This window comes from Nannospalax galili, unplaced genomic scaffold, assembly GCF_000622305.1.
Source record: "Nannospalax galili isolate Female #2095 unplaced genomic scaffold, S.galili_v1.0 scaffold1454, whole genome shotgun sequence".
NCBI classification, from domain to species: domain Eukaryota; kingdom Metazoa; phylum Chordata; class Mammalia; order Rodentia; family Spalacidae; genus Nannospalax; species Nannospalax galili.
In genome coordinates this window covers 5,627-18,076 of record NW_008334056.1, presented here as the reverse complement: position 1 = coordinate 18,076, position 12,450 = coordinate 5,627, and the positions used below count along the sequence as shown (strand labels likewise).

Sequence of the window (12,450 nt, the reverse complement as noted above, 5' to 3'; positions counted from 1 at the left end):
ATAGGCAGTTTAGGGCCATGATTTTATAGAAATTCCATTCTTCATTTACTTCTCCGTGCAAATATAGCCTTAATGATGTGGTACTTTCTATTGTTTTCAAAATGAAGACAAGTAACTTGTTTTATTAGTGTGAAATCTGAGAACTGTGAAAGCTCCCTTATTATCTGTGAGTTAGAAAATGTATGTTCACATTTTTAAGCCCCATGTATGTTGTCCTGTTTTTAAGCCCCACGTATGTTGGGCTTTTTCAGATGTGTGAATTGTAGACCGGGCTGGCCTTGAACTCACAGAGATCCGCCTGTCTCTGCCTTCTGAGTGCTGGGACTAAAGGCATGTGCCACCATTCCTGGTCTGCAATTTAAATCTTTTAGCTTTTTTTTTTTCCCCCATTTTCAAATTTGTTGCTTTTAAAATTGTCTCCTTGTGCTTCACCTCTTAGGCACTAGAGGGGGCACATCTTTACATCTCAGTTTCTATGGAGCACAAATTCTTTGACTCTTCTCTCTTGGGGGGTTGCTGTCTGGAGTTGCTCCAGCACTCCGAAGTTTAGAGGCACTGCTTAACTTGGCTGTTTGTAACAATCAAAAGTGTCCTCGATGGCTGCCTGGACTCAACACAGCACAGTGAGTCAGAAAGCAAAGGCCCTCTATCAATCAAATTCAAAAGCGTTGTCCTTAACCCAATCTGTAAACCCTCAGCCTGGCATCTGTTTTGCTCCTGCTGTTTGTTGTTTTTATTAAAGAACCTTCAATGTTTATAAAGTAAAATGAAGTGAAGCGAACCTGCTTTCAAAGGGGCAGGAAGCTGCACACAGTTGCACAGTGGCCACTTCTGGAGAAAGGGTAGCAAGCCACGCCCTTTGCAGAATGAGCGAATAAGTAATCTAAAAGATAAAAAGAGCTAAGAGCTGTTTTCTTTTCTTTTCTTTTTCTTTTTTTCTTTTTTCTTTTTTGGTGTTTTTGAGACAGGGTCTCTCTGTAGTGGGGGCTGGCCTACAACTCACTATGTAGACCAGACTGGTCTTGAACTCAGAGATCCGCTGGCCTCTGCCTCCCAAGTGCTGGGATCAAAGGCATGGTCCACCACGCCCGGCGAGATGTTTTCTTTTAACAGAGGAAAGCATCATCGTTACTCTGTTTTCAAACTTTTTATTACATTTGTGTGCGTGAGAGAGAGAGACAGAGACAGAGGGGTGGGGGGAAGGAGAATGCTTGTGTGTGCCAGGTGGAGGTGTAGAGGTTAGAAGGGCAATTTGCAGGAGTTGGTTCTCTCTTCCACCATGGGATCCATGGGATTCCCAGAGATCAAATGCAGATGATAAGTGCCTTTACTCATTTAGTTATCGCCCTGGCTCTAAGTTTTTTCTTTCCTTCCTGCCTTCCTCACTTCCTTCCTTCCTTCTTTTTCTTTCTGTCTTTCTTTGGACAACGTCTCAGTGTGATGCTCTCACTGGCCTTGATCTCAGAAATCCAACTATCTCTGCCTTCCAAGTATTAGTATTAAAGGCGTGCACCATCAAGCCCAGCCCCTAAGTTTTATTACTATGAATAAAATTCTCACATCTTTCCTTATAATTTCTATGTTGATCATACTTTATAAAATTTTCATTATCTAAATCTGTTAATACTTGTAGACTAACCCTAAAATACACATTCAAAACCACAAACGGTCACCTATTCACTTATAAAATATTGTACCTATTTATATATCTAGACATTGAATTAAATAAAACAAAGGCTGAGGCTGGGCACTCAGGAAGCAGAGGCGCATGGATCTCTGTGAGATAGAGGATGGACTGGTCTACATAGTGAGTTCCAGGCCAGCTGGGGCTACTGGGAGACTCTGTCTTGAAAAACAAACCAAAATTTTTTTTAAATAAATAAAAATAAAATAAAACAAAGAAGCTGGGTGTGGTGTTGATCACCTTTAATCCCAGTACTTGAGAGGCAGAGGCAGGCGGATCTCTTTGAGTTTGAGGCCAGCCTGGTCTCCATAGCGAATGCAGGCCAGCTGTGGCTACAGGGAGACCCTGTCTCAAAAAGACCAAAAATAAAGAAATAATAAATCAAAGGCCAGCCAGATGGCTCAGGAGTGAGGGAGCTTGCCACTAAGCCTGACCACCAGAGTTCAGAGTTCAATCTCTGGAATCCATGTGGTAAAAGGACAGAACTGACTCCTACCAGTTGTCCTCTGACCTCTACATATGCAGTGTGGTACCTATGGGCCCATATATCACACATCACATACAAATAATAAATAAATGTAATATTTTTTAAAAAAGTAAATGAGGAGGAAATAACAAAGTGCAAATATACAGGTGTATTTTCTAATACTAAATAACAATATTTTCTTTTGGGCTGGAGCGATGGCTCAGTGGCTAAAAGCACTGGCTGCTCTTGTAAAGAACTGGAATTCGGTTTCCAGCACCCACATGAGGACTAACAACTGTCCTTAACTCTAGTTCCAGGGGAATCCAATGCCCTCTTCTGGCCTCTGTTGGCATTGCATGACACCAGTGCACTTACATACATTCAGACAAAATATTCATGTACATAAAGTAAAAATAAATAATTAATAATAAAAATTTAAAAAGAATAAAGAATATTTTCCTTTGACTTAAATTTTGCCAGATTCTCACCCCTGCTGTGGTACTAGGGTTTAAACCCAGAGCTTCAAGGGTGCTTAAAATGTTTACTTATTTATTTATGTGTATGTGTGTGGTATCTCAATGTATGTAACTGGAGGAGCAGATGGTTGTTGGCTGCCATGTGGGTGTTGGGAACCATGTGGGTGTCCTCTACAAGAGCAGCTAGCACTCAACTGCTGAGCCAGCTCTCCAGCCCTTAGGTACAGTTTTTAATCTATTTCCTTTGACAACAGTGATTAGATTTACTTGGAGTGTGTAGGCCTCAGAGTATCAAAGCAACACTTTCTGCATTCAACACAAATAATCTTTCAGTGTTTAGAGTTTTTTTGATGATTTATTATTATGTATAATGCGTGTGAATGTGTGTAGGTATGTGCATGTGAATGCAAGGGTCTGTAGAGACCAGAGGATTCCTTGGAGCTGGAGCTACAGGCACCCTACATGGATGCTGGGAACCAAACTGGTGTCCTCTGCAAGAGCAGTACATGCTCTCAACTGCAAAGCCATCTTTCTAACCCAGCGTTTAGTGATCTTATTTTCAAAATTCTCCCTACTATTCCTCTGTAAGCAAATTTGGGAGCAATTTTCCTAGGAAGACAGTGTTATAAATGATGAGACTGCACAGCTAACATTTTTCCTAAGTAAAATGAAATATTGTAGCAGTGCCAGGTGTGGGGCACATACCCATAATCCCTGCACTGGGGAGGCTGAGGCATGAAGACTGAGAATTTGAGACCATACTGGACAGACACAAAACAAAACAAAATTACATCAGTTAAATGTGCTGCAGTTCTGTCTGGAATCTCTGTCACTGTTACTTTTATTTTTGCTGTTTTTGTGATTAGTGTAAGTAATAAGAGAAATTAATATGGCTGTATCACTTTACTCGAACTACCAAGTTGTATTTATTTCTCAACTTCTATACTTCTATGTTAGAAATCCTGTAAGGGGCTGAAGATTTGGCTTAGTGGTTAAGAGCACTGGTTGCTCTTGCAGAGGATCCAGGTTCAGTTCCCAGCAACCACACGGCAACTAATAACCATCCTTAACTCCAGTTCTAGGGGATCCAACACCTTTTTCTGGCCTCCAAGGGCATTGTACACATGTGGTGAACTTACATTCAGTCAGGCAAAACACTCAGACACACAAAATAAAAATCAATACAAGTAAAAAACAAACAAACAAAAAGAAATGCCTTTGAGGTAGTGTGCTCCATATTTTATAGAAGGTATAACTGCGACAGAAGGTAGGTTTAAACTTTCAAAATATACACCATCCCAGGAGAATATTCGGGGTTTGTATTGTGTTTTGCTTTGTTTTGTTTAGAATTAGTATAAGCAATCCTAAAGTTTTAGTGGGTTATGTGTGAAAGATTTTTTAAAGTCAAATATCTGAAAAAATCCTTCAAGGAGTACTGAACACATTATATGCTAAAGTTCAGTTCCCCCAAGTCCACCCCAAATCATGGCCCTTAGAACCTTTCTCATTTCCTAGCATTACCTCATAATCAAGAGTAACTACTAATTCTAGTCTACTTTCTGCAGCAGTGATAAACTCCGGCTCCAGAAGCAGCAACAGGAGGAAAGGGTTTATTGGACTTAAACTCACAGGCAGCTCATAATCCATCCCTGAGAGAAGTCAGGGCAGAAACTCAAAGCAGAAACCTGAAGCAGAGACCTTGGAGGAACACTGCTTACTGACTTGTTCTCCCTACCTTTGTACAGCCCAGGTCTCCCTGCCTGGGGATTGCACTGCTCACAGTGAGCTGGGCACCCCTGCATCAATAAATAATTAATAAATTGCCCCACAGACACGCCCACAGGCCAATCTGATGGAGGAAATTCTCCAACTGAAGGTCCCTCTTCCCAGGTGTGTCAAGTTGACAACAAAGTCAGCTATCACATCACTCTTACACAGGCAAGTGAAAGCTGTTTGAGAGGCATTGTGGGTGGAGGAAATAAACTTAGCCTTTGAGATCAGGCACCTCCTTTTCTTATTTACAGAACAACCCTGACTGAGCCTTGGACAAGTATTGTAACTTGACTGAATCTCAGTTTCCAACTTTGCAGTTGCCGTAATAATATATATCACTTGGAATTATTTTGAGATGTAAATGAGGGACCACTTATACTCAAGAGTAATTGTTTCCTCTTTAGCAGTAAATTGAATAGTATTTATAAAGTAATTATTTTGTCATCTCAGAATGAATTAGAGTAGTAAGGCAGTTAGGAAACCTGGGCTGTTACTGTACCACAGGAACTAGCTCAGACTGTTATTGTTCAAAAATTCTTGTTTGTAAAGTTCAGTAATATGCAACTGGGGCACACAATCCTAATTTTAATTCTGCAGTCATTCTTGCCTTGACCCTCCCTCCCATCCTCCCTTCCTTCCTTTGTGTTTTTTAGACAATGTCTCATTATGTAGCCCTGGCTGGCCTGAAACTTACTCTATATAGACCAGGCTGGCCTTGAGCTCACAGAGATCTGCCTGTATCTACCTCCTGAGCGCTGGGATTAAATGGGTGCACGACCACACCAGGCATCTTTCTTTCTTTTTTCAGACAAGGTGCCTCTAAGTTGCCCAGGCTGATCTTCAACTCACACAAATCCCCTCAGGACCCCAATTACCAAGATTACAGGGATGTGTCCACCACAACCAGTACTCTTCTTGATTATAAGCTTTGTTTCAGTAACTGAAAACACTGTTTAATCAAGATATGGAATTATATATCACAGTACAGAAATTCCACGAAGAAAATTCAAGAACAAGATACTATTGGGAAAATTGCAAATTGAGGTCTGAATGTGAAAATTATATGTAGATGTTTAAATATACCATATAAATGAAAAGTTCACTAGGGAAAAGGGTAACAATACTCTGCATGCTTACCTGGCAGGTATGTTCCTGAAACCACATTCTACTAACCCAGCTAGAACCAACCACCCCCAATTCTTGTTCTTCACATCCTGTTTTTGGTCAGCCCCTCCCACAGCTAACACTTTACCTAATAAAAGAACTCACAGATCATGGTTAGGTTTTAAATTTTCTGTTGGAATTTCTGAAGCAAGATACATACTTACACAATCTGCTTAATGCCTTAAGGACTCCCTGAGGCTGCATGTGGAGACGAACTGGTGGTGGGAAAACCAGAAGCATGAAGACCAGTGGTGGAGTCATGTCAAGTCTCCAGCTGGTAATGGCTGGAACACAGCGGCAGCAGTAGAGGCGAGAAGCAGATGTTTGAGCAGATTATAGAAGAAAAGCTAGTGGGACATGATGATGAATTAGATACAGAACACAAAGAAAACAGAAGAATCAAAACCACAGCTCCCAGGTTCGACCTGAGCAGTTTTCAGGCTGCTGTTGCCATTACTGAAATGATAGAGTTTGGAGATGTGTAAGTAAGGTGGTGGACTAGAGGCTGCCCTGTGAGCTTGTAAAGGAGAGAGTCAGACAAGAAAGAGGTAAACTGTATTCAAAAGAGGGAAGAGCTTCTGAAATCTACAGCGAAAGTTAAACATACCTAAAGAGTAATAGAGAAGTGAACTGAACGAGTGTCCAACAGCAGCTCTCAGGATGGAGGAGGAAGGAAGACAAGTCCAGAGCCCTCACAAGCCTCAAAGCCAGTTGTGGGTTTTGGTGAGACAAGTGCTTCCTCCGGCAGACAGATCAACGGTGGAGAGAAATACCACTCCCATTGTGTCATGCTATGTGACCTGCAGGGCAGGTACTATCTTCAGAGAAAATATACTACTAAACACTGAGCTGCCCTAGCAGCCTGAGCACAGGGAACAACCAGAAGGCAGGAGTCTCAGTCTGGCCTGCCACAGTTGCCAGATGAAAAAGGCCCAGAGAAGCAGTTGTAGACAGAAGGAGAGCTGGACGCCAAAAAGACAAAGGGTTCTGCAGCAGGAGGCTTGGATCAGGCAGAGACGTGGATAGGGAAAGATTGCCCATTCTCAGTGGCCTGGAGTAGACCTCATCAACTAAAAGTAACCCTGGAGTTTAATAGCTCTGAGCCTGAGCCACAGGGTGGCTCACATCTATCATTCACTGCAATAGAGCCAGAGAACCTTGAAGTTCCAGAGGGACTTGATATACACAGCTGCATTCCTCCAACAAGGTGCATGAATTACAACACAGAAACACGAAAAATAAGGTGACGTGACTCCTCAACTACTGAATTCAACGATACTGAAGTAAGTAAAATACTGGATGAAGATTCCCAAAGTAAAAATGACCAATGATGTCAAAGAGGTCACAAATAGGGCTGGAGAGAAGGCTCAGTGGCTAAGAGCACTGACTGTTCTTGCAGACGACCCGGGTTCAATTCCCAACAGCTAACAACTGTCTGTAATTCCAGTTCCATGGGATCTGATGCCCTCTTCTGACCCATGTGGGCATTGCACAACACCAGTACACTTACATATGTGTAGGCAATACACTTGTACATATAAAATAAGATAAAAATAAAATATTTTATAAAAAGAGGTTACAAACTAGCAGATAAACTCGATTCAGGATCTGTAGAGAAAAGTCAGCAACAAAAACAGTGCCAGGTATGGGTGCACACCTTTAAACCCAGCACTTGGGAGGGTATGGCCTGAATTCCCTCTGGGTCTCCTGTGCTATCAAGCAAACCACATAACATATCTTTATGTGAGTTATTATGGTTTATTCCCTCATGTAGGGAGGGGGTAAATTGGGGAACTTACACAGAGTCAAGCACTCTTGCCCTGGCATTTGGCGTTTCTCCTGACTCCTGGTTTCAGTTCCAACATGGCTCCCAGTCACCCCTCAGTAGCCCACGCCCTGTGGCAGGCCCCACCCCTTGGAGGAACTAGCCAATGGGGAGACAGAGGCAGAGGCAGAGGCAGGCAGATCTCTGTGAGTTCAAGGTTAGCTTGTCCTAATGAGTTTCAGGCCAGCCAGGGCTAGACAGTAAAACCTTATCTCAAAACAAAAAACAAGCAAATTAAAAGGAGGCAAAAAATGTTTTTTTGTTATTGTTGTTGTTTTTATTTTTGTTTTCTGTCTTTCTCCCTGTAGCCCCAGCTGTCCTGGAACTCACTATGTAGACCAGACTGGCCTTGAACTTGCAGAGATCCTCCTGCCTCCGCCTCCCAAGTGCTGGGATCAATGGTGTGTGCCACCACACCTTTAGATAATTTCTGAGTGTGTGCAGTACTAACTTACAGTAGTTATAAGAAATCTTGGGGCTACAGAGATGGCTCAGTGGCTAAGAACACTTGCTGCTGTTGCAGAGGATCTGGGTTCAAACGCTCATAGCACCCCTGACTAGAGGCTCACAACCTCCTGTAACTCCACCTTCAGGGGATCTAGCACCCTCTTCTGGCCTCTGTGGGTACCCACATATACTCAAACACATCCACACATACAGAAAGACATATACACATAAATTTAAAAAATAAATCTTAAAAGAATCTCACTTCTGGTAGTTTAGTCTCCACTGATACTAAAGTGTTCAAATATTCTGTGTATTTTAGATAAATTATTCTCAAGAGAGAGTCCCTCTTCCTCTTTAGGAACATATGTAAGCCAGGCTACCTCTCTACCTCTTCCATTTTCCTTCTTACACTATAGGAATCTATGGTTTAGTCAAAACAGAATCAGCTTGGGTGGAATTAGTCAAAGCTTAGTAGTTAAGAAAGCAGACTTTGTGAACTGGGGTTATAGCCTGTTCGTAGTAAAAAAATAGAGATATGGGGGGGAGATAGAGAAAGAGCAGTAGATATGAAAGCACACTCTGTGTGCTGGGGTTATATAGTGTTCGTGTTTCTCTCTCTCTCTCTCTCTCTCTCTCTCTCTCTCTCTCTCTCTCTCTCTCTCTCTCTCCTCAAACTGCCTCAAACTCAGACTAGCCTTGAAGTTGAGCTCCTCCTTCCTCAGTTTCTCAAGTGCTGGGATTACAGGCATGTGTCATCATGCCCAGTTCCAGATCTTCTCTTTACTAGACAGAGCAAGCCACTTAAAAGTCTTAATGCCTCAATTCCTTCCTTTGTTAAAAGGGGATAATGATAATGGTTTAAGTGTTTTGCAGATAATATTCACCTAGTTTTCATAATAATCCCATGGAATAAGTATTATAATTCATTTTACTGATGAGAAAGCCAAAACACAGATGCTAAATAATCTGTCCCAGTCACACAGCTGTAAGTGGCAAGCTAGGATCTGATCCCAGACAGTGTGGCTCATGATCGGGAACACTGAACTGCAATGGTGTTCCCTTGCCTATCCTAAATGGTCATGCTCTACACTATGTAGGCCTAAAAGACCATGTTCAAGTCTTGTTGGACCTGGGTAAACATCTGTCTCCAGGACATAGTGCTTGCTGTACAGCCTAACTAAAAGATGACCTGAACCTATGTATTAGTTACTTTTCTGTTGCTGATAGAAACACTGACCAAAGTAATTTATAGAAGGAAGAGTTTATTTAACTTACAGTTCCAAAGGGGCAAGAGTCCATCATGGTGGGGAGGCATGGTGGCCGAGGTGGCTGGAGGAGGAGCAGAAGCTAAGCTCTCATATCTTCAAGCAGGCACAGGAAGCAAGAGAGCAACTCAAGATCTGGCAAGGCTTAAGAACTCTCTAAGCCCATCCCCAGTGACGTGCTTCCTCCAGGATAGCCACACCTTCTAAGACCTCCCAAAGCAGCGCCACCAAATGGGGACAAAAATATTCAAACACTTGGAGCCTATGGGGTACATTCTCATTCAAACCATCACAACCTATCAAATCCTTTCTCTCCAAGGAAACTGTTCTGAGAGTCATAGGAGTAAGCCGTTATTTGGATATATGAAAGATCCAATGAACTTGGCCTCATTGGTCACTGATATGTGAACCAAATCCACAGAGGGAAGAGGAGCAGGCTCAGCACCTGCTGCCAAGCCTGACAACCTGAGTTTGATCTCCAGGACCCATATGATGGAAGGAGAGAATGAACTCCCACAAGTTGTCCTTTACCTCTACACACTTACAGTGATATATGAGTGTAGGTGTGTGTACACACACACACACACACACACACAGACAAATATAATAAAATTTAAAACATTTTTAAAGTTATTCTACAATGTAAATAAATGTTGAGGACCTGTAAATGTAATAAGCCAGTAAAAAGACAAATGCTGTTTGATCTTTGTATTTGTTACTTTTCTATTATTGTGATGAAATGCCAGGACCAAAAGCAACTTATAGAAGGGATTTATTTTGACCTGTAGTTCCAAAGGGTTGGATCCATCATGGCAGAGGAGGGATGGCAGTAAGTGGCAGAAGAAGGGAGCTGGCAGATGGATCACATTTTATCCACACGCAGGAAGCAGATAGAGAGCAGGAAACAGAGCAAAGCTATAAACCATCAAAGCCCTCCCCGAGTGATATACTTCCTCCATCAAGGCTCCACCTCCTAAAGTTCCATAACTTCCCCAAACAGTGCTACCAATAAAGTGTTCAAATGCCTGAGCCTGTGGGGGACATTTTGCAATCAAACCACAATAGTCCCACTTATCTGAGGTACCTAGAATTGTCAAATTCATAGGGAGGAAAAGTAGAATGCTGTCTACCAGCAACAGAGGTAGGGATCAAGGATCTGGTTAGCAGGCATACAGTTTCAGAGCTGCAAGATAAAGTTTTCTGGTTGCCTAACAGTGTGAATATGCTTAGCACTAGTTTACTGTGCACTTAAAAAATGTGAAGATGAGCTGGGCATGGTGGTACATGCCTTTAAGGCCAGCATTCAGGAGGCAGAAGCAGGTGGATCTCTGTGAGGAAGACTCTGTCTCAAAAAAAAAAAAAGTGATGATAAACAGTATGTTATTGTATGTTAGATTTTTATCATACTTATCAAAGTAATAAGCACAAATTCAACCAAGAAACAAGAAAAAAAAAAAAACAGATCAAACATAGATTGTGTCAGCCTTGTTGAGAAGACAGTGATTCTGTATCAGTGAAAGTAACACAGCTTGAGAAAAAGATAGCTGTTTGTGAAGAAAACTTGAAATAAGTCACTGGCCCGTCCAGGTTCCCTGGTCCTTAGCACACAAGTACAGACACTGAGACATCAGCTAAGATACTGATCTGGAGAAAACGGGGTCTCCTTTCAGGGTGCTTAGTCTCATTCATAAAGGAATTCAAGAATGAACTCAAATGGAAGCTTTAGGTCAATTTTATTAGATAGAATTTAAAGAAATATCCTTAGGATAGGGAAGCGCTGCCTTTAAGAGGAGAATGGAAGGAAGAAGGAAAAATAGCCATAAAGCCCTGCCATTTAGAGCCAGCATGGAAGCTGGAGGTCAGACATGTGGCAGATTAGCAGCCACTTGGTAGGGGTGGAAAGGAAGCTTTAGGTAAAAAGAAAAGAAACCCAAAATGTTGGGCAACCCAGAGCATTAGAGAAAGAATGTTTAGAAAAGAGATACAAAGAACAGGAGCCCGGGATGGTGGCCCACACCTTTAATCCCAGCACTCGGGAGAGAGGCAGGGTCTTCATCCAGGCCAGACATTTTATCATTTTGACTAGTTTTCTCTTAAGGAACTTTTTGCTGTCATAATAATACAGGTGTGAGGTGCGGGATCTGTTCCCGTAAGAGCGCCTACAAGGCAAGGCACAGCCCTTTGCCACAGAATGGAAGCGATAGGAGAGGACGGGGCACAGGGAAAAGAGAGGGTGATTGTGTCAGTCTAGTTTAGAAAATGCAGGTAGTGTTGCCATAGCCCAGGAAAAGAGCACTGAAGGCCGAGCAGGGAGTAAAGGCAACCCTGGGCTCAGTGACAGTCCCGTTTAGGTACCGATCTGCAGATATTCACATGGCAGTTGGGGGGTGTGATTGGCATTAAGAACCTACACAGCTTCTAATCTAGCATTTTCTTCAGTGGCACTGGGTCTCCTGAGAAGTCTTTCCATCTGCCTTCCATTGTGCACATGAACACAGCAGACCCTGAGAGTCCTTGGGTAAAGCAATTGCTTACCTATGTTTAAGCTTTCCTAAAATCATTTGACTGTCCTACCCATTTTTTTTTTAATGAAACACTTATTGACTCACTAAGGACTACATTTTGGGGAACTGTTCTTTGATCTATGAAGCTATTTCTTATATAGCTAAACAGAACAAAGGAGAAACTGTCTGGTCAGGGGTTGATAGATTTGTAGATATTCACTATGTCCCTACTCTTACCAAACAGATGGCGGAAGCTTCCAGAAACCCTGGTCTGACCTAGGAACTGAGGACCCTCAGTGTGGTGATTATGTAGACTGTTGGAGTTTTGATCAAAGACAGCTTGCACTCTTGGCTACGGTGCATGTGCCAGCAAAGTTTTGGCTGGGCCCCTCCCTGGTTCATTTTCTACTCCATAGTGCCAGCAGACCTTGCTTTTCCATTTGCATAACTAATGCACACAACACAGAGTTCCTGCAGTTTTAAAGACAGCTGGCCAGCACATCTTGGACACTAATGTCAGGAAACAGAGAGCTAAAGTTACTGCAGGCTCAACTGAGAACAATGGAAGTTCGAGGAAAATTCATTGGGGGGTGGGGTGGCTTGTGTAATAAAGATGGCTGCCAGGCCAACTTATAAAAGTCTTGTGCAAATGCTGTTGCATTTTGAGCATTAATACTGCTGAACATCTGAGTAAAAAGCCAGTTAAAATGGAAACATTATCACATTCTTTTGGACCCTTACTTTTTTTGTTTGGTCTTTCTGAGACAGGGTCTCCTTGTAGCCCCAGCTATCCTGGGACTCACTATGTAGACCAGGCTGGCCTGGAACTCACAGAGATCCGCCTGC

General features: G+C 42.4%; 1 long non-coding RNA gene across 1 annotated transcript in view; it reads right to left on the bottom strand.

Moving 5' to 3' along the window:
- Nucleotides 1–5,913, bottom strand: part of LOC108490637 — an 11,422-nt gene extending 5,509 nt beyond the window's left edge. Inside the window, exon 1 of the long non-coding RNA XR_001872349.2 lies at nucleotides 5,728–5,913. This is a non-coding gene — a long non-coding RNA (uncharacterized LOC108490637). The remainder of the gene's footprint in view (nucleotides 1–5,727) is intronic.
- Nucleotides 5,914–12,450: the final 6,537 nt, after the last annotated feature.